Source organism: Bombina bombina, chromosome 1 (genome assembly GCF_027579735.1).
Source record: "Bombina bombina isolate aBomBom1 chromosome 1, aBomBom1.pri, whole genome shotgun sequence".
In the NCBI taxonomy this organism is placed as follows: Eukaryota; Metazoa; Chordata; class Amphibia; order Anura; family Bombinatoridae; genus Bombina; species Bombina bombina.
Window position 1 is genome coordinate 1,489,930,108 of NC_069499.1, and position 19,810 is coordinate 1,489,949,917.

The window sequence follows — 19,810 nt, forward strand, 5'->3', positions numbered from 1 at the left end:
TTAGCTTTGATGTTTTTATGCTTCATTGTACTAATGGATCCATGATTTTAAGTTTTATCTGTTGTAATAAATGTTTTATATACTTTTTGATATCTAATCTTTTAGTAATAGATACTGCATGAGACTCACCATACTAGACTCCTTAGCCTTCAGATTTTAGGCGCTCTGAACAGCACCTTTCACATTTCTCTTGGTTAGCTAGGTAACCTTTGTTCAGAGCCAGGTGTATTCTTTCCTTGGCGCTTAGTCTCCCACCACTCCGTATACAGTAAATATGTCTAGATATCTCGAGATCTATATGCGAAAATCTTTTTGAAAATTGAACTTTGATATTGTGTAATGCATAAGATTGTAATGTGAAATATTTTCATTATCTCTATAGTTAAACATATCTCTATACATATAAATCCATGTTTCTCTATTCATGTGTATGTATGTCAATGTAAAGTCCCGGCGTCTGATTTTTCTTTCTAACACCCGAGATCTCCTATCTTTGAGCCTTTATAACTTTTGTGTGCAATATATTTTTTTTAATAATTTTTATTAGACGGTTTTTCCATATTATACTGCGTTATATGTGAGTACAGACCCCACACTGATCTTAAGATATTATTTATATATAACTAGGGTGACCATATTGCCACTTTTAAAAGGGACACATATGGAAAATACATATGTCAGGGTTATTATACAATACATTTCTTTAAACAGCCCTGACATATGTATTATTCATATGTGTCCCTTTTTAAAGCGGTAATATGGTCACCCTATATATAACCAAAGTCCAAATGAAAACCGAAGCCGCTGCCATTAATATAATTGCTTTACATTAATGCTAGTATCTGTTTTTTATTCTGCCTTTTGTGAATATCTACAAAAAAGTAAAAGTAAAGGGATAAGAAACCCAAATATTTTATTTTGTGGTTCAGACAGAGCATGCAATTTAAAAAAAGTTTCCAATTTACTTCTATTATCAAATTTGTTTAGTTCCCATGATGTTCTGTGTTGTAGAGATACCTAGGTAGGCACCTGGAGCACTATGTGGCAGGAAGTAGTGCTGCCATCTAGTGCTCTTGCAAATGGATAACATTCTTGTGAAACTGCTGCCATATAGTGCTCCAGAATGGGGCATCCTTTTTTGTTCAACAAAAGATACCTAGAGAATAAAGAAAAAAAGGATACTAGAAGTAAGTTAGAAAGTTGTTTAAAATCACATGTTCTATCTGAAACCTGTGGTTCTCATATCACTTTTATTAAATGAATGCAGTGTTGTAAGCTCATAGTTGCCAACAATTGAAAAATAATTACCAGGGACGCCCACTCCAATCCACACCAAAACAAGCACGTAAAGTTCTATAAGTATCATTTAGCCATACTAGTACTTTCAGGATTCGTGTCATTTTTAAATTCACTTCTATTATTACATTTACTTTGTTCTCTTGGGTACCTTTGTTGAAAATGATATCCTCAGCAGTGTCAATGCACTACTGGGATTTATGTTTAGCTATCTCCCAGTAGTACACTGCTGCTTTGGATAGGATTTTAGTTAGATGTTTAATACCTTTGCAAGGGTTAAACAAATAGTTACATGCAAGCAACATGGCAATAATAAGTATATAAATAATATAGGAAGAATACCTACAGGGGGTACCAAAATTAGTAAGGGTTAAGATATGAACCATTCAGCATCTGTATAGCAGGACATACGTTTTTTTATTGCCATTTTATTTCCCTATTTTTTCTTTAATGCATATGATTATATAATATAATAATGATGATGATGCTATGGCGCCAATTTACTAAATGTCGGGCCCAACATCGCCCGACATCGCTAAATGCTGACAGCATACGCTGTTGGCATTTAACATTGCACAAGCATTTCTAGTGAAATCCTTGTGCAATGCCGCCCTCTGCAGATTTGCGGCCAATTGCCGCTAGCAGGGGGTGTCAATCATCCCGATCGCATCCTCAGAGGTGGCGACCGAGTTAAGGAGCAGCGGTCTTACTGCTGCTTCTTCTTAACTTATGTTTCCAGCGATCTGGAAACTACGGGGGTAGAGTGCAGCATCCGCTGCTTGTTAAATCTACCCCTATGTCTTTAACCCTCTTGGCTGCAACTTAATGTTAATTAATGCTTTTGCAGCCAAGAAGTTAAAGACAACAAAAGCTCAAGAAGAAAAACATTTATTTTGATTTATTTATTGTGTTTTTATGTCCAACTCCCTTTATCTGATTCTAAATGTTGCAGAAAATGAGAGTGATAGTACAATCAAGCTAAAAGATAAGCATTAAAGGGGTACTGAACCCAAATTTTTTCTTTAAAGATTCAGATAGAGCATGTAATTTTAAGCAACTTTCTAATCTAACTCCTTTTATCAATTTGTCTTTGTTCTCTTGCTATCTTTATTTAAAAAGCAGGAATGTAAAGCTTAGATGCCCTTTTTGGTTCAGAACCTGGGTTACGCTTGCTTATTGGTGGATACATGTAGCCACCAATAAGCAAGTGCTATCCAAGGTGCTGAACCTAAAATGGGCCGGCTCCTAAGATTTACATTCCTGCTTTTTAAAAAAGATAGCAAGAGAACAAAGAAAATTGATAAAAGGAGTACATTAGAAAGTTGCTTAAAATTGCCTGCTTTATCTGAATAATGAAAGAAAACAATTGTGTTTAGTGTCCCTTTAAAAGACAGAAAAAAGTCCCTCTATGTATTGTTTTAATTTCTTCCTCATGCATACTGTGTTAAAGCAAAACTCAATTATTAGAAGGAAAACAAAAATAGCAAGTTAAAAACATGTGTCTTTAGACAGCAGTACTACTTTTAGAGCTGGATTATGAGTGGAGTGGTAGTTTGCGCTTGCATTTAAGAGTTAAAACTACGCTCAGAGATTTGCGCTTGTATTACGAGTTGAAAGTAAAAGGTTTCCGCTATCATGTTCGTAACATCGCCGTAACAAATAGACTTTGAGAAGTAACAAACGCAAGTCGTGCAATCACAATTGCAGTTATTTAAAAGCGCAATATAAGAAGATAATATTGCATATTTCACAATCCAATGTTCTACACACAACTTCCTCTTTTGGCCTGTCTCAATGGACTGACTCTCCCTCTCACAAAGATGGTCGCTCCCTTGATATGATTTTCAGCTATCGATGCACTATCTCAAACTTCACAAACATCCCTTTTCCTCTTTCGGATCATCATCTCCTCACTTGTAACATCACATCCCTCCCTACAACTCTACCTCCTTCTACCTCTCACACCAAACTTCACAGAAGCATCAAGTCATTAGATGAGAAACAGCTTGCTAGCTCTCTCGAACCTCTCCTCTCTTCCATCCCCTCCTTTTCCTGCCCTACTGAATCTATCTGCCACTATAACTCCACCCTTACATTGGTCGTTGACAATCTGGCCTCACCTTCCATAGCTCGGAAATCATACACTCATCCTCAGCCCTGGCATACTCCTCTGACACGGTACCTACGCAGATGTTCCCGTACTGCTGAGTGACACTGGATAAAATCTCAAAGTTCAGCAGACTTTCTTCACTACAAGTTCATCTTGAACTCTTACTATTCTGCCCTTAATCTATATAAGCAACATTACTTTGCCACTCCTATCTCTACTCTTTCTTCAAACCCAAAACGTCTGTTCTCCACGTTCAATACTCTTCTCCTCCCACCCCCACCTCCTACTACAACTTCTCTCTCAGCTCAAGATTTTGCCAGCTACTTCAATAACAAAATAGACTCCATCAGAAATTAAAAAAACTCTCAACATGCTACCGGTCTCAAACCACCTCAAAACCTCACTATCATCCAAAACCCACATAGCCATAAATTTATCTCTTTTGCCCCTTTTACAGAGGATGAAGTTTCTGCCCTTATACTATCCTCTCACCTCACTACCTGTCCCCTCTACCCCATCCCCTCACAGCTACTCCCTGCCCTCTCTTCTACCCTTACCCCTTTACTCACAAACATCTTCAACCTCTCCCTCAGCACTGGTATATTTCCCTCATCTCTTAAACATGCACTGGTCACACCTATCCTTGGTCCCCTTCTCTTCTCAATCTACACATCATCTTTAGGTTCCTTAATAAAGTCCCATGGGTTTCAATACCAGTTGTATGCCGATGACACCTAAATCTACCTCTCTATACCAGACCTATCTTCTTCCTTGCAAAAATCTCCATCCCCAACTTCTCTGCAACTGTTGATAACTCCATCATTACCCCTACCCCACATGCTCGATGTCTTGGGGTCACACTTGACTCATATCTTTCTTTCACTCCTCACATTTAGTCCTTGGCTAAAGCCTGCTGCTTCCACCTTAAAAACATCTCTAAAATTAGACATTTCCTTTTACAAGACACAACTAATATTCTAATCCACTCTCTCATCCTTTCCCGCCTCGATTAATGCAACTCTATGCTCTCTGGTCTCCCTAGCTGCTGCCTAGCTCCTTTACAATCCATAATGAATGCCTCTGCCAGGCTCATCTTCCTTACACGTCGTTCTTCATCTGCTGCACCTCTCTGCCAATCCCTTCACTGACATCCTCTTGCCTCCAGGCTTTAACACAAAATTCTCACTCTGATACATAGCCCTCAACTGCACTGCTCCCCCCTACATATCAGACCTTTCCTTACTCCACTGCTATCCCCTCGAATCCCTTAGCATGTAAGCCTATGAGCCCAGCTGTTTGTAGATCAACCCCATAAAAGCCGATTACAACAGTGCAACTGTCGGCAGGACCTCTACCCATTTGACCCCCTATAAATGTTACCTTGTACACCGCCTATGTTTATAGCGCTGCAGAATCTATTGGCGCTCTACAAATACCTGATGATAATAATAATAATGTTTTAGTTCATTTTCTTTCATAGTTTTGGACGAATTTCATTTGAAATTTTAATTTCGAACTAAAATATTCATTTTGAACTACAGTGCAGATTCTTGCATTTTTTTCTTTTTCCGAAGCTGTAATGAGCTATATTAGCCTTGGTTTTGTCATTCTATTTATACATCTAATTTTTGTGCATTGCATTTTTGGAAAACTAGACGTTTACATGAAGGTACAGTAACAACTAGTAGTAGTACTATACATAATTTACTATACTATATTTAAGTCCAATAAGTAAGTAAACTTTTTAAATAGTACTAGTTAAACTGAGTGCATCTTCACAGTAAAGAACTGGTTACTATGTATGAAAAAGTATTAGTATAATGAAACTTAAAGGGACAGTGTACACCAATTCTCATATAACTGCATGTAATAGACATTACTATTAAGTCTAAGCACTCCGGAAATCTCGAGCCATAAAGCAGCAGTAGCCACAGACTGGGGAGTCTTTTACATCATTATCTCTGAGTAGGTTATTATGAAGAAGACTCGCCTGTTGGGACATAGCTTTCTACCCAATCAGGTTAACGCTTTAATTAATAGCATTAAATCTGGCGAGTGAGGACTGTGTGCATTGATGAGTGAAAGTCGCCACACATGTCAAGCTAAAGGCAGTTGTTGGGTTACTAACAGGACACAACGTCTTACAAACTTATGCATTAAGCTGTGTATACAGATGCTGTCTTCAGTGTAGGGAAAGGCAAGTGCTGGCCTGTACTGTTTTAATACTATTATTAATGACAAAACCGGCGCATTGCGCATGCGTGAAAGCAGGGAATGCGCAGGATCGACTAGCTGAAGTCAGTGGAAGTGGTCGGTGACGTCAGGGAAGGAGAGGTGAGGCGGCCATTTCAAAACGGCCGAAGAACAACTTGTAAATTGTTTTACTTGTTAAATGTATTCCGATCAAATTTGGGCTACAGTTTGCTGTTAAAAACATTACATACATTATGTGAATAAGTAAGAAAAAACTTTAGGTTGACTGTCCCTTTAACTTGGACTGCTAACTCAGTGAAGAATAAAACAGATCTGAGCCTCTGCGCAGCTCTGCAATACGATAAAAATTTGACTTAATTCCCTCCCCCTGAGAATGCTGGTTGGCTAGAAAACATCACAGGCTTCCGCTGACAGGCTGAGAGAAACAATCTCTGAAACTATCTCAATCTATTCTGCTGCTACTTCCTGGTTTGCCTTCATTGGATAATGCCTGCTTGCATCATATATGGTTAACTATCTCAATCTATTCTGCTGCTACTTCCTGGTTTGCCTTCATTGGATAATGCCTGCTTGCATCATATATGGTTAACTATCTCAATCTATTCTGCTGCTACTTCCTGGTTTGCCTTTATTGGATAATGCCTGCTTGCATCATATATGGTTAACTATCTCAATCTATTCTGCTGCTACTTCCTGGTTTGCCTTTATTGGATAATGCCTGCTTGCATCATATATGGTTAACTATCTCAATCTATTCTGCTGCTACTTCCTGGTTTGCCTTCATTGGATAATGCCTGCTTGCATCATAAACGGCATCAAGTGAAAACGAATATTTTCAAAGAAAATAATGTTTCATTTTCTTTCGTTTTCATTCGTTCAAGTTTTCCATAAAGAAAATAACGGAAATGCCATTTTCGTTTCGTTCAGATTCTTCTGAAAACGAATGCACATGTTTAATACTTTTACATATTTAGACATGTGTATATATATATGTATCTCTATGTTAAAGCCATTTGCATTCCTTTTTTCCTGAGACCTCATATCTTTGAGCCCTTATAACATTTTAATGCAATATTTTTATTTAATAATTTTTATTAGTGTTATTATGAGTGTACCTGTACTTTTAAATGTATTTTTTATGTTTTTGTAACACTTTTTTTGTCATGTGTAACAGTTAAAGGGATAGTAAAGTCCAAATTAAACGTTCATGATTCAGATAGGGCATGTAATTTTAAACAACTTTCTAATTTAGTTTTATCATCAAATTTGCTTTGTTCTCTTGTTATTCTTACCTAGGTAGGCTCATATGCTAATTTCTAAGCCCTTGAAGGTCGCCTCTCATCTGAATGCATTTGACAGTGTTTCATAGCTAGAGGGCCTTAGTTCATGTGTCTTATATAGATAACACTGTGCTCACACACGTGGAGTTATTTAAGAGACAACACTAATTGCCTGAAATGCAAGTCTGTCAAAAGATCTGAGATAAGGAGGCAGTCAGCAGAAGCTTAGATACAAGGTAATTACTGAGGTAAAACGTATATTAATATAACAGTGTTGGTTAAGCAAAACTGGGGAATGGGTAATAAAGGGATTATCTATCTTTTTAAACAATAACATTTTTGGTGTTTACTATCCCTCCAGAGGTCTGAGGTCGCGGTGATCATCTTAGATAAATAGTAATTGCGCTCACACGTTCTCATTTACTTTCAACTTGTAATACGAGCGGAATTTAACTTGTGTGCAAACGACCACGAAAACCCGATATTGCTCTCGTGCAAACGATAACACACCACTTGTAATCTAGCCCTTAGAAGAAATCATCACCAGCATAACTTAAGCATTGTGCTTTATGATATGGTGGTATCTAGTAGTAGGATCTGTTTCCCACACTCAAAACCATATGGTTAAGGAAATGTTAATGGGACATTTTAGTGTAAAAATAAAGTTGTTTTGTTAAATGGACAGTACACTTCATAACAAGGAAACCTTCTTGCACTATTCTCACCTTAGATCTGCACTTTGCTTAAGACCCCACAAGTCAACTAATTCACTAAAAGGGGTTTTAAAGGTAGCATTTTACTTATTAGTATTATTATTATTTTCTTCAAATTTCCTGACTGCCCATCCAGCCTTTTCTCTTTTTTTTTCTACTGCTAAGTCACTGGGTGTTAGAGCCCATCATAAGACATAAACTTGCTCATCAATGATTTCCACATGTTCCTATATTCCGCCTGTCTCTAAGAGCAACTTCTTAGAGATGGCGGGATCACTCTCTCTATGATACTAGGGCTAAGGCTATGTTGTAGGTGTCTATATGTGTACCCCCGGTTATCGCGCCTAGTGCTTACCTGTCAGGAAGAGCTTGAAATCTAACTGTGGTAACTCGTTCCCAGAAAAACTAAGAATGTTGGGAAGCTTAGTTCTTAGCTCACTTAGTTGCCAGCAAATGCATAATAACAGTTTGGGAGAAACCCCTGTCTGTGGGACCTGTGTGTACTCTCCTAGTGCGTTCATTCCCCGTCTCGCCCCCCTCTGGCTGCCTTCAGCACCAAGTCCGAACCTGGCTATATCCTCAGAGTGTTTGTTCACACAAGAGCACTTCATGGAAACGGACATCTGCTCCAGCCTGGTGCTGACCCAAATGCTGATTGGAGAACGGATCTAAAGGTGATCTGGACAGGACAGAGGCTGGCCCAGCTTACCATAGCCAGAACGTGCAATAGGCTCTATGCAGGGCCTATGGACACACAGCCTGAGTCTCTGGCACATTTCCCAGGACAAAAAGCAAATTCCCGGGATTGTCCAAGGAGAACTGAGACTGTTGGCAACTACTATATACGTTTTAAACTAATCTGATAAAATTAGCATTTACATTTTGAAAACACCTTTTTTTACTTTCATTACACAGCTTCAGTGATGAAAATCATTTAAAAATGATAAATCTGAATATTTGCTCAAATATTCTCAATACTTTGGAGGACAGTATGTTACAGTGCAGGATTTGATGGATCCTAAAGATAGCTTGGAAAATCATATTTCTGGCTTCTAACATTTTTAAAAAATGAATGGCTCCTAAAATTGTGTTTTGTTCCTCTATATTCTAGATGGCTACTAAGTTTCAAACAAATGTTGTGTTGTTTCCTTGCAGCAGATGCTTAGCAGTATTTATACTTAATTTATTAATATATATCTGTATAAACAGATAAATTATTTGCGGCTGTTTTTATTTTGATTTTACTTTATTAAATTAGTATTTTTTTAGCTTGTATGGCTTGTTATGATATGTTGTGTTTTAAGGTAATTTTAAGCAGAAGATCATTATGGTGCGGTGGTTACTATGGCCTTGCAAACTTGCAGTACAGAGGGTCTATGTTTAGAAATGAGGGGAAGGGAGTACTCTCATCTATGAATAGAGTCCACTCTTTACAGGATTTTAGCATAGCCTGTTACCAGAACTGGCCTTGTTGCTGACCCTCCGTCTGTAATTGCAGCTCATTGTATGGCTGCTAAAGAGCTTGCTTTGACAAATGGTAAAGGGATGTTTATTCAGTTCCAAGTGAGTGAGTTAGAACATGCGGTTGACTATCTAAGACCCTGCATGAGTAGTTTGTAGTGGAAGTAAAGTTTGGCTCAGACAAGCTAATAAATATTCCTAATGCCAGAAAATAGACCCAAAAATCTAAGTTTAATATGCACTGATTGATTAATCAGTTTGAGTGACAGCACTTGACATCTAGAGGAGAGTGAAGAACTGAGTGGGTTCTTTAAAGGGACATTCTCACCTGTAAAACAAGTTGAGTGTGTTTTTTTTTAAATTGTATTTTAAGTTACATTTTTTTTTAGTTTTTTTTAGTTTCAAAAAAGCTTTATTGATAAATTCTAGGTTTCACAAAAGTCAAGATATCATATCAAAATAGTATACAATGCTTCAAAACATATGTTTTTATAACATGAAACTAGCTGAGCAAACTACCAAATGTGATTATAATGCGAGTATAAACAGATAACTTTTCCATCCAGATTGTGTAGGTATGTAAGCCATGTCTGTGAAACCTTGATATATACCCCTATATCAGGGACCACTCAGTCTTGGGTCTTAAGTCTCGGCTCAAAGTGTTGATCATAGGGGATGATTTACTCTTGTCTAAGTTCAAAAAGGTAATCTAGGACTACAGTCTCACAGCACTAGCCTATCCCAGTAGTCACACTTCTCACACAGTGTAACTAAAATGTTTATACAAAAAAGTCACCTTATTGCAAAACATATACAGTGAAAAGGGAGATTGTGGGAGGCGCCAAAGGCAGTCTGTTTCAAACAATTATAAATGTATATATATATGTATGTATATATATATATATATATATATATATATATATATATATATATATAGATGAACAGCCAAAAATAAATATTCAGTTCACTATGTATGAAACTCCAAATAATTTATTATAATTAATACACAAATTTAATCACATAAAAAACACAAATACTTCCTTAATTCATCTATTGACACCGGTGTCCATAATATCTAAAATAAACTAAAATCAGATATTCAGTGCTCACTTGTCATCTAAGAAAAAAATCCCAGTTTAAAATGTGATCCCAGTTACAAATGTGCTTGTTCTCTCAGCACAATTTCAGCCTTGACTTTAAAGGAAAAAAGTTTTTTGCTCTGAGTGAACAGTATTCGTCCAAGCCACAATAAAGCCACAATAATTAAAGTCACAGCGTTATACGTTGACTTCAAAGGAAAAAAGTTTTTGCTCTGTATGAACAATATTCGTTAGAGTCACAAAGTTATTGAAAACGTCTTGGAATTTTTTATTTTGTTATTGGATATTCAGGTGATTGTCCAGATTACCTTAGTTTTTAGAAGTAGCGGAGTAGCAAGATATTACGCTTCAGACCTCCGTCCTCTACTTCACACTTTCACTTGCTCCACTGTTAGGTTATCCAATCCGTTGGTGCGCACACTTTTCTATACCCTCCTACCGCTCTACCTGCACACTAACGTTCCTTTGTACTAGTGTGTTAAACTTCTTGTCATTTAGGTTTTTACGGTTATGGGAGGTTATGGAAGGTTTTCAAATCGATCTTTTTTCAATCCCTCTTGTCTAAGTAAGGCTATTAGTGAGAAATTGTAAACTCTACTGATCAATTATTACTATATATATGTGCTCTAATCTTAGTGCATGCTAAATCTAGGTCTGCCGCAGCATGACCTTTTCCTCGGGCGCACCCTGCCCTGTTCTAAACAGCTCCGTCCAGGTTGAAGGGAGGGTCATTATCTACGGAAGGGGGAAGGAAGAAGGGGTGATATTGCAGGGATAAAGGAAAAGGTAGAGGTAAGGGGCTGAGGTTTAACAAAGTGTCGCTCATATATCCTCCTATGAAGTATGTTAATGTCAGTCTTATTTTTTCCAAATGTGGAGCATCCTTTCATGTATTTCCACTGTGCCATTTCTAAGGTAGTGATATCGCTCCAACTGCAGGAGTGTATCCACTTGCCTTTCCCATTCCTGAAAGGTGGGAACCTTTGCTGTCTTCCAGTATCTAGCGATCAAATTTTTGCGCTGCTTAGCATTGTCAATAACAGTTTATGTTTCGCCATTTCTTTGATTTGCGGGAGATCTGCGAAAAGTAGTATTTTTTGGTCCCTAGGGACTATGACTTCCAGGGTCTTGCATATATGTGGTATGATATCTGTCCAAAACTGGTGTAGTCTTGTGCATTCCCACCATATATGTAGTATGGTGCCCTCATCTGTGCAGCCCCTCCAGCACCTACCCGAGGAGGATGGGTATATAATTTTAAGTCTGCTCAGTGTAAGGTACCACCTAGTGAGATATTTGAGATTGGTCTCCTGGACCTGCGCCGAGACGGAGGTAAATTTGTTGTTAGCGAATATCCTTTTCCAAACACTCAGTGTCTGTTCTAGCTTTTGATCTTTTCCCCATGCCCTTGTGTATGTCGGGAGGTGTTCTGTATCATATACCTGTAGCTTCTTGTACAAGATGGCTATCAAGTGTGGATGTGGGTGTTTTGCTATGCAAAGCTTTTCAAAGTTGGTCATTTGTCTCAGTAAGGATTCCCTTTGCCTGTGGGTGTTGATAAAGTGGCTTATCTGGGCATGTGCTAGCCAATTCAAGGGAACGTCTGTTTCTGAGACATCTTCCCATTTTTTTAACTTGTGTTGATCTGTCAGGTGGAATATGATGTTCTGTTCCGCTGTTTGTTCAGTTTGCAGATGCCTCCTCAGCGTGCTCAGAGGGAGGTCTGGATTCCCCATATATGGTGTCATTGGAGATACTAAAGTGGTTATATGCGTGGAGGTGTGTATGGCCTTGTCCCAAACAACAAAGAATTCCTTTAGGAGAGGGTATCTCTCTATTATGTGGGGTCTATTTTTTTTTGATAACCACGCTATATATCCAGAATTGCTTGCGTGCAAGATATCACTGTCCATCTGTACCCAGTACTTTTTAGTATCATTAGCACACCAGTCCACAAGTCTCTGTAGCATGATAGCTTATCTGTATGTTTGTATGTTAGGGACGCCCAGCCCCCCCTCATCCTTTGGTAAATACAAGGTCTGTTTATTAATTCTTGGTTTTATGCCGTTCCAGATAAATGTCTCTAGTGTGTTTTGACGTTTTGTAATGAAGTCTGGTGGCAATGGTTCCGGGAGTGTTTGTAAGATATAGAGAATTCGGGGTAGCTCGTTTTATTCATCCAGTTAGAAAGATCACAGACAAGTGTCCTCTCCAACTGTTTGTAATTGGCCTCAATGACTATGTCCGGGACTGCCGATAGGAACACCCCTAGGTAGGTATTTCATTCTATCTTTCTGTTTTCTTAACGAGCATGTTAACATTAACTGGGACAATTTTTCCTCCGGTAGTGATATGTTTAGGAGTTCTGATTTATTGATATTTAATAAGAAATTGGAGTGAACTCCATATTCCTGTATTATTTTAAGAGCCTGCGGGAGGAATGTTTCAGATTTTGTAAGCATTAACAGAATGTCATCCGCATACATTGCCAATTTGTGTTGTGTGTTACCTATCTTAATACCCGCAACTTGGGTGTTCGCATGAATCTTGAGGGCCAGGACTTCTATGGATATCGCAAATAGGATCGGAGAAAGGGGGCAACCCTGTCTAGTGCCGTTTGTAATTGTAAAACTCTCGGACAGAAGACCGTTAACCTTAATTTTAAGTTACATTTTTAAATGATTTATGAGCTATATAGGTTGAAGGGCCATTGAACTCAAAATATTGCTGTATGAAGGGAAGCTATTTAAACATGTTAAAAATGTATTTATTTTTTTTTAATGAAAAAAAAGATTGTTACTTCTATTTTGAAACTAACAGAAAGTGGATGTTTACACACAATTGGTATAAAAGTTTCTGTAGACTATCCTAGGTGGGGAGGTTGGCAGCCTAGTCAGGGAGATCCATGGGTGGAGTTACACAGTGGGTCGGAGATGAGCACGCAGTAAGCAAAGCTTGGCAGGGAGCAGTAGGCAGAGTCCTAAACCTTGACAGTCCATAAATATGTTTGATGATTGGGAGCTCTGTGATATGGAAAAGTCCCATATCTGTATTTGTAGATTGTGACCTGCCCTGCAAACATAAATGTAAAAATGTTTCTCAGTACAAGGACATCAGTTTTGCAAAAATATATATAAATAAATAAACAAACAAACAAACAGTGTACTGGTGTTTAACAGTGTACTTGATTTGTTTAATGGAGGAATCCTAAACAAATAGTAACAAGGGTGCACTACTGCAATGTTGACATTAATAATAGTAACTTAACAACATTTACTGTTTTTCTGTGGCATATGCACATATCCTGTAAGGGCCTGTGCCCCAGTATTCAAACACCACACCTCCTCAGAGAATACACAGTTGTTTGTATGACACAAATTTTGTCTTCAGAAGCAATACACACCTTGACTCTCTGAGCATGCATAGTGTTTGAATACTGGTGCACAGTATTCAAACACTATTCAAACACACAGCCTATGTGGGTATGCCACTGAAAACTAATACCTTTTACTGGAAGCATTTTTGCTAATGGAAGTATATTGCAATTTTTTTGATATTTTAAACTGAAATGCATCCATGCACATCTCATTTTATACCTTTCTATCCCGTTAATGAAAAAAAATTCAGTGATTTATGCATTCTTAGACTTCACTAAAATTTCCATAAACACACACTATATAGACACACACTCAATGTCTTTCTTATTCTCATGAAGAGGAAAAAAAATAGTAATGGAACTGAGATTGTCTATGTAGCTTTATGGAGAGAAAAATTCCCCAAAAGACTTAGGGGGCTGCACTTCTGTTGAATAGTATGCCTCTCCTGCCTTACTGCTGCTTTACTGCTGCTCTGTAAAAGGAGATCAGAGAACATTTAAATGGACATTCTACTCCAGAATTGTTATTGTTTAAAAAGATAGATAATCCCTTTATTACCCATTCCCCAGTTTTGCATAACCAACACAGTTATATGTATATACTTTTTACCTCTGTGATGACCTTGTATGTATACTGCCCAATTATTTCAGTTCTTTTGACAGACTTGCATTTTAGCCAGTCAGTGCCCTCTCATATGTAACTCCACAGGTTTGAGCACAAGTTATCTATTAGGCACACATGATCTATATGGCACACATGAACTAACACCCTCTAGCTGTTAAAAACATCAAATGCATTCAGATAAGAGACGGCCTTCAAGGGCTTAGAAATTAGTATATGAGCCAACCTAGGTTAGCTTTCAACTAAGAATACCAAGAGAACAAAGCAAATTTGATAACATTTGTTTAAAATTACATGCTCCATTCTGAATCATTAAAGATTAATTTTGACTAGACTGTCCCTTTATTAATATGCTGCAGAGGTTGAATATTTGTGTGTGTATAAGAACATTACCATTAGCTAATGATAAAGTTAGGTTACCATTTACTGTTTTTAGTGTTATCAGTTCAATGTGCCCTTTTAAACAGTATATTGAAATTTCTTTGCAGCCAAAATGTGCAAGAGGGCACTAAACTGACAAAATTAGAAACCTCTTATGGATTTCCATATATTAGCTATAAAGATTTAGATTAAAGAAAGCACAAATCAGTTGTATAAAGAAAGGTTGTACTCAACAAATGCATATAGAAGAGAACCAATTAAACTTTAAAAAAATATATTTTCCAGTAAAAAAATATTAAACTAACAGTAAATGTCTGTTTGAGTGCAATTGATACATATATAGCAGTTATCTACTGGCTGGGAGGGACAAACCCCACATTTGTTTTGAGGGGCAGAAACCTCCCTACGATGAGCAAGAAAATAGTTGGTTATATTTATAACAGATTCAACTTTGGAAATACTATCTTTTATATGGAACAAAAAAAATTAAGGACAAAATCCCCCTATAAAGTCAAAAGGTCGACTTTCTGGGTTAAACAGTTTTTTTTTGTTAATTAAGATTGACATTCGTATCATACCCTCACCCTGCAGGATAAATCTGCAGTAATAAAGAACCTTGTTAGCAAAGTGAATAGAGATCTGTGTTTTAAGCATGAAATACCACTGAGATCGGAGTACAAATAAATGGAAAACGTGTTCCTTACACAATTTACAAGTCTGATATGTGAGAGATTACTAACTTGCTAAGAAAACAAGAAAACTAACCTGACTGATGGAAGTTCCACTATTGCATTGTGCAAAAAAAGCTATACTTTGATCTCATAGGAAATTACATTTTTATATAAATCATAAACTGTAACAAAAAAAGAACAAATAATAAATAAAATAAAAATGGTGCTTTTGTGATCATTATATTGTAATGTAGGATGTCTCCCTCACACCCAGAATCCTTCATAGCTCATTAAAGGGACATAACACCCAATTTTTTTCCATTCATGGTTCATATAGAGCCTGCAATTTTAAACAACTTTCCAATTTACTTCTATTATCTAATTTGTTTCATTCTTTTGGTAGCCTTGGTTGAAATGCATATCTAGGTAGGCTTAAAGGGATACTAAATCCAAACATTTTCTTTAATTATTCAGATAGAGCATGCAATTTTAAGCAACTTTCTAATTTACTCCTATTATCAATTTTTCTTCGTTCTTTTGCTATCTTTATTTAAAGAGCAGGAATGTAAAGCTTCGTAGCGGGCCCATTTTTTGTGCTGATCATTCAGGGGCCTAGAACAGGTCTTGACAAATTCTGGGAGTGAAGAGGCCATGGCTCCTAGAATTATATTTCTGGCTCTTAACTTACTCTACATATATACTGTATCTACATGGATTCTAAATATGTGAAGCTGGCTCCTGGAGATGAAATTAATTTGTCATCTTCTATTATTAGTCTGACCTCCATTTTATGGGAAGTTGAAGAGGCAAAAGAAGAATACTGGGATAGGAGAGAGAGAGAGAAAAATAATATATGGAGAGGATAAGATGGGAAACTCTTAAAAAACAGCCACGAGTTAAAGGGGCATAAAACCCAAATGAAATTATTCAGATAGAGCATTTAATTTTAAACAATTTTTTAATGTACTTTTATTATCTAATTTGATTTGTTCTTTCGATATCCTTTGTTGAAAAGCCTACATAGGTAGGCTCAAGAGCAGCAATGCACTACTGGGAGATAGCTAGTGATTGGTGGCTGCACACCTATGCCTCTTGTCATTGGTTCACCTGATGTGCTCAGCTAGCTTTCAGTAGTGCATTTCTGTTTCATCAGCAAAGGATACCAAGAGAATGAAGCATAATTGATAATAGAAGTAAATTAGAAAGCTGTTTAAACATGTATGCTCTATCTGAATTATGAAAGAAACATGTAGGGTTTCATGTACCTTTAAGTTGTGTTATAAATGTGAAAAAATGTTTATGTTTTTAAGCTGATTTTCTAATCCTACAAGACCAGCTTTAACAATCTGCAATTTATTTCTCTAAAAATGACGCAGGTTTTTAAGCTAAATGTATTTCGTTGACGGCTTCTGAACAACAAATGGAACTCTGGGCGGAAGTTGCTCCGCAGACAGCAAGAAAAATGAGGGACTTTAAGGGGCAGCTGTGTTTTACTAAACCAGTCATAATGCCCCTAAAAATCCTTATTGTTCTTGCAATATTCTTCAGTCTACGCACTTAAACTGTCCATAAGGTATGTGTGGAATGCATGGTATATATTCATATATTCTTGTTATCTGTGTGTCACCTTTTATAGATGCACTAAATCTTTATTTTTGTAATAAAATGTTTATTTTCTTTTTCATATAAACAATATGTATATAAGAAACTGCTCAAATACAAACCATTGAACAATAAAAAATAATACCCTCAGCTTCTACAAGTTGGACTTTGATGCCTAAGAATTATCTATGTAAAATAACTGTGTAGTGTATTATAAGGTACCAAAGGTATTCACTAAATAAAAAATTATTATGTATTATCTTTATTTGTAATGCACCAACAGATTCCACAGCACTATACAGCGGGTACAATAAATAAAGACTGGACGTGGAAGTCACTGGAACAGACAGATTACAGGGATCTGCTCTGTAGAGGATAACAAGACTAATATGGGCCTAATTTCTTTATAATGGGACCTGTTACCCATATGTTGCATCACTTGAAAATAACTTTCATTATTCAGGTAGAGTATGCAGTTTACAGAAACTCTCCAATTTACTTCAATTATGAAATTGTGCACAGTCTTTTCATAAACACTCTTTCTTGAGGCACCAGCTACTAGCGAGTATGTGCAAGAGTTCACAGTGTATACATATAGGAGTCTGTGATTGGCTGATGGCTGTCACATAATACAGGGGCATTAAATTTAAGTACAGTTTAAAATTTGTCAGAAAAAAATCTGCTGTTTATTTAAAATTCAGAATAAATGCTATTGGTTTGTATTTTAGTATGCCTTTGTTGATTATGCAATTATAGATATTAAATGGTCCCTTAAGAATCTATGATGCTTGCTTGTCTTGATGCTAGCAAGGGGGCGTGCATCTGGCACGTGCATGCACAGTCAATTTTTTTTTCTCCTCAGTTAAAAAAAGTTGATTGTGAAATCTTGAGAGATCACAGTGAAATTCCACAAGATTATGATACAATGAAGATTATTATAACCTTAGTGACTTAATAGTCAATGAGTCGAGTATTTTGCGTTGACTTTCTTTACTCAAAGCTCTCTAGCAGTACATAGCAACAGGAATACAAAAATTAAACCAATAAACATGCAGAGAGTATGAATAAACCCTCCCAAAATAAGGATTTCCTCTTTCTTTACAAAAGTCTGGGAAAACTCCACAAAATGGAAAGTGAAGAAATAACCAAATCATCTTCAAAAGAAATGTATTTGTCAATTGTAGAAAATCCAAAACTTCAGGAAGAATGAAAGTGAGGACTTCAATGCTGGATGAGACATTCATTTCCAAATCTTCATGAGATTTGTCATTCTGGAAAAAAAAATAACAAGCACTAGACCAAAATTAGAAAATATAGAAACTCACAACAATCTACTATAACAGACACATATTAAAACAAAAAATCCACCACCTATGGGATAATAGGGAGGGAGAGAATAATTACACGCCTCTTGTCTTTAATAAAATCTTAACAGGTTATAATAACCTTCATTTTATTACAACATTCAAAAAAAGAAACAAATTTTAACACGTTTCTTTCGATTTTCAAATATTTGTAAACTTTTGTTTAATGTAATAGTTTTTCTAATGCTTTCTTTAAATGTAATATTCAAATTATGCAATATTCAAAATAGAAACATTCAAATTGATATATTTGTAAATTGTATCTATTATGTATCAATTTACTAAATACCCTACCATATGAACTTCTGAATACTATTTGTTAATTTTCGAATGTGGATATTCGATCAAATTATGAACATTCAAAAACTAAAGTAATATTCAAAAACCGGAATAGATTACTGAATTTTAATGGATTTTCATTCTTATCAATATTCGATTTTTCAAAACGAATGTTTACAGGACTATTCGTTCTACAAAGCTAATCTGGCTTCCTCCAATCACGGCTTTCTTCCCAGGGGAATCATTGCCTGAGTCCATGCTGTGATTGGAGGAAGCCGGATTAGTCATGCTGACGTGTGAAGAGAGTTTCTCCGTGCGGGGGAAGCTGCTCCGGCTGTGAAGAGGAGAGAGTTACATTATTAAACAAAACGGCTGCTTTCTAAACTTTGATGAATGAAAGTGCCCCTGTTTTTAATAGTATTTTTAAAAACCAGGCTTTCATTCATCAAAGTTTACCTTCACTTTAACATCATTATACTTTTTTCATTCCAACAACTAATATAAAGGAGAGTTTATGTTAAAGGACTAGAAAATACTAGGGTTGCACCGATACCAGTTTTTTAAGACCGAGTACCAGTACTGATACTTTTTTTTCAAATACTCACCGATACCAATTACTGATACTTTTTTTTAATGCCATGACAGTTTACCAAGCACAATACAGACTAATGATTTAAGATCACTTCTTTATAATTATGAACTGTATCTCAAAAGACATTTTGAAATACTAAAACAGTTTTATGTGCTTGCTGTCACAAAGTTCACAGGACATGTTTATAAATAAAAATATTACAATAACATATATTAATAACAACAAAAAACAGCTGCAGCAGCTGGGGCTGGAAAGCTACAATTTAAAGGGGTGATTACTGGATGCAATTGGGTTGTAGGGTGCCTATATAACTCATCAATCTGACATTTGTACTTAATACAAAGTAATTTAATTCTGAAAATAATATTGGGGAAGGAGTATCCCAGTAATCCCCTTTGAGAAAAATGGGGCATTTGCATTCTACTGACTCAACAGAAAATAGGGCTGGTCTTCATATTTTTCCAGGGCTGCTTTTTATTCCCAGTCCAGCCCTGGCTAAGGATGTTCCTCAGAGTACAGTATGTTTTGAGCATAATTGTGCAAGATAAGAACTAGCAGTATAACAGGAAATCTAGCAATTAGAATAATTTTTCAACAGTTAGTGGCAAGTTCTTATTAAGTAACAGAAGCATCTCTGCATGTTCAGCTATAAGTCTTTCTGCTATCAGTAAGGACGTTTGATGCTAAGCTGAACAGTCTTTCACTTTTCACACAACTACATGGGTCAGAAAGATATTTTGGGGCCATTA

The 19,810-nt window shown here is 36.5% G+C and overlaps 1 long non-coding RNA gene across 1 annotated transcript in view; it reads left to right on the forward strand.

The window, feature by feature from the left end:
• LOC128653840 (uncharacterized) overlaps positions 1 to 19,810 on the forward strand; it is a 105,946-nt gene that overhangs the window by 26,172 nt on the left and 59,964 nt on the right. The gene's annotated exons all lie outside the window — the stretch shown is intronic.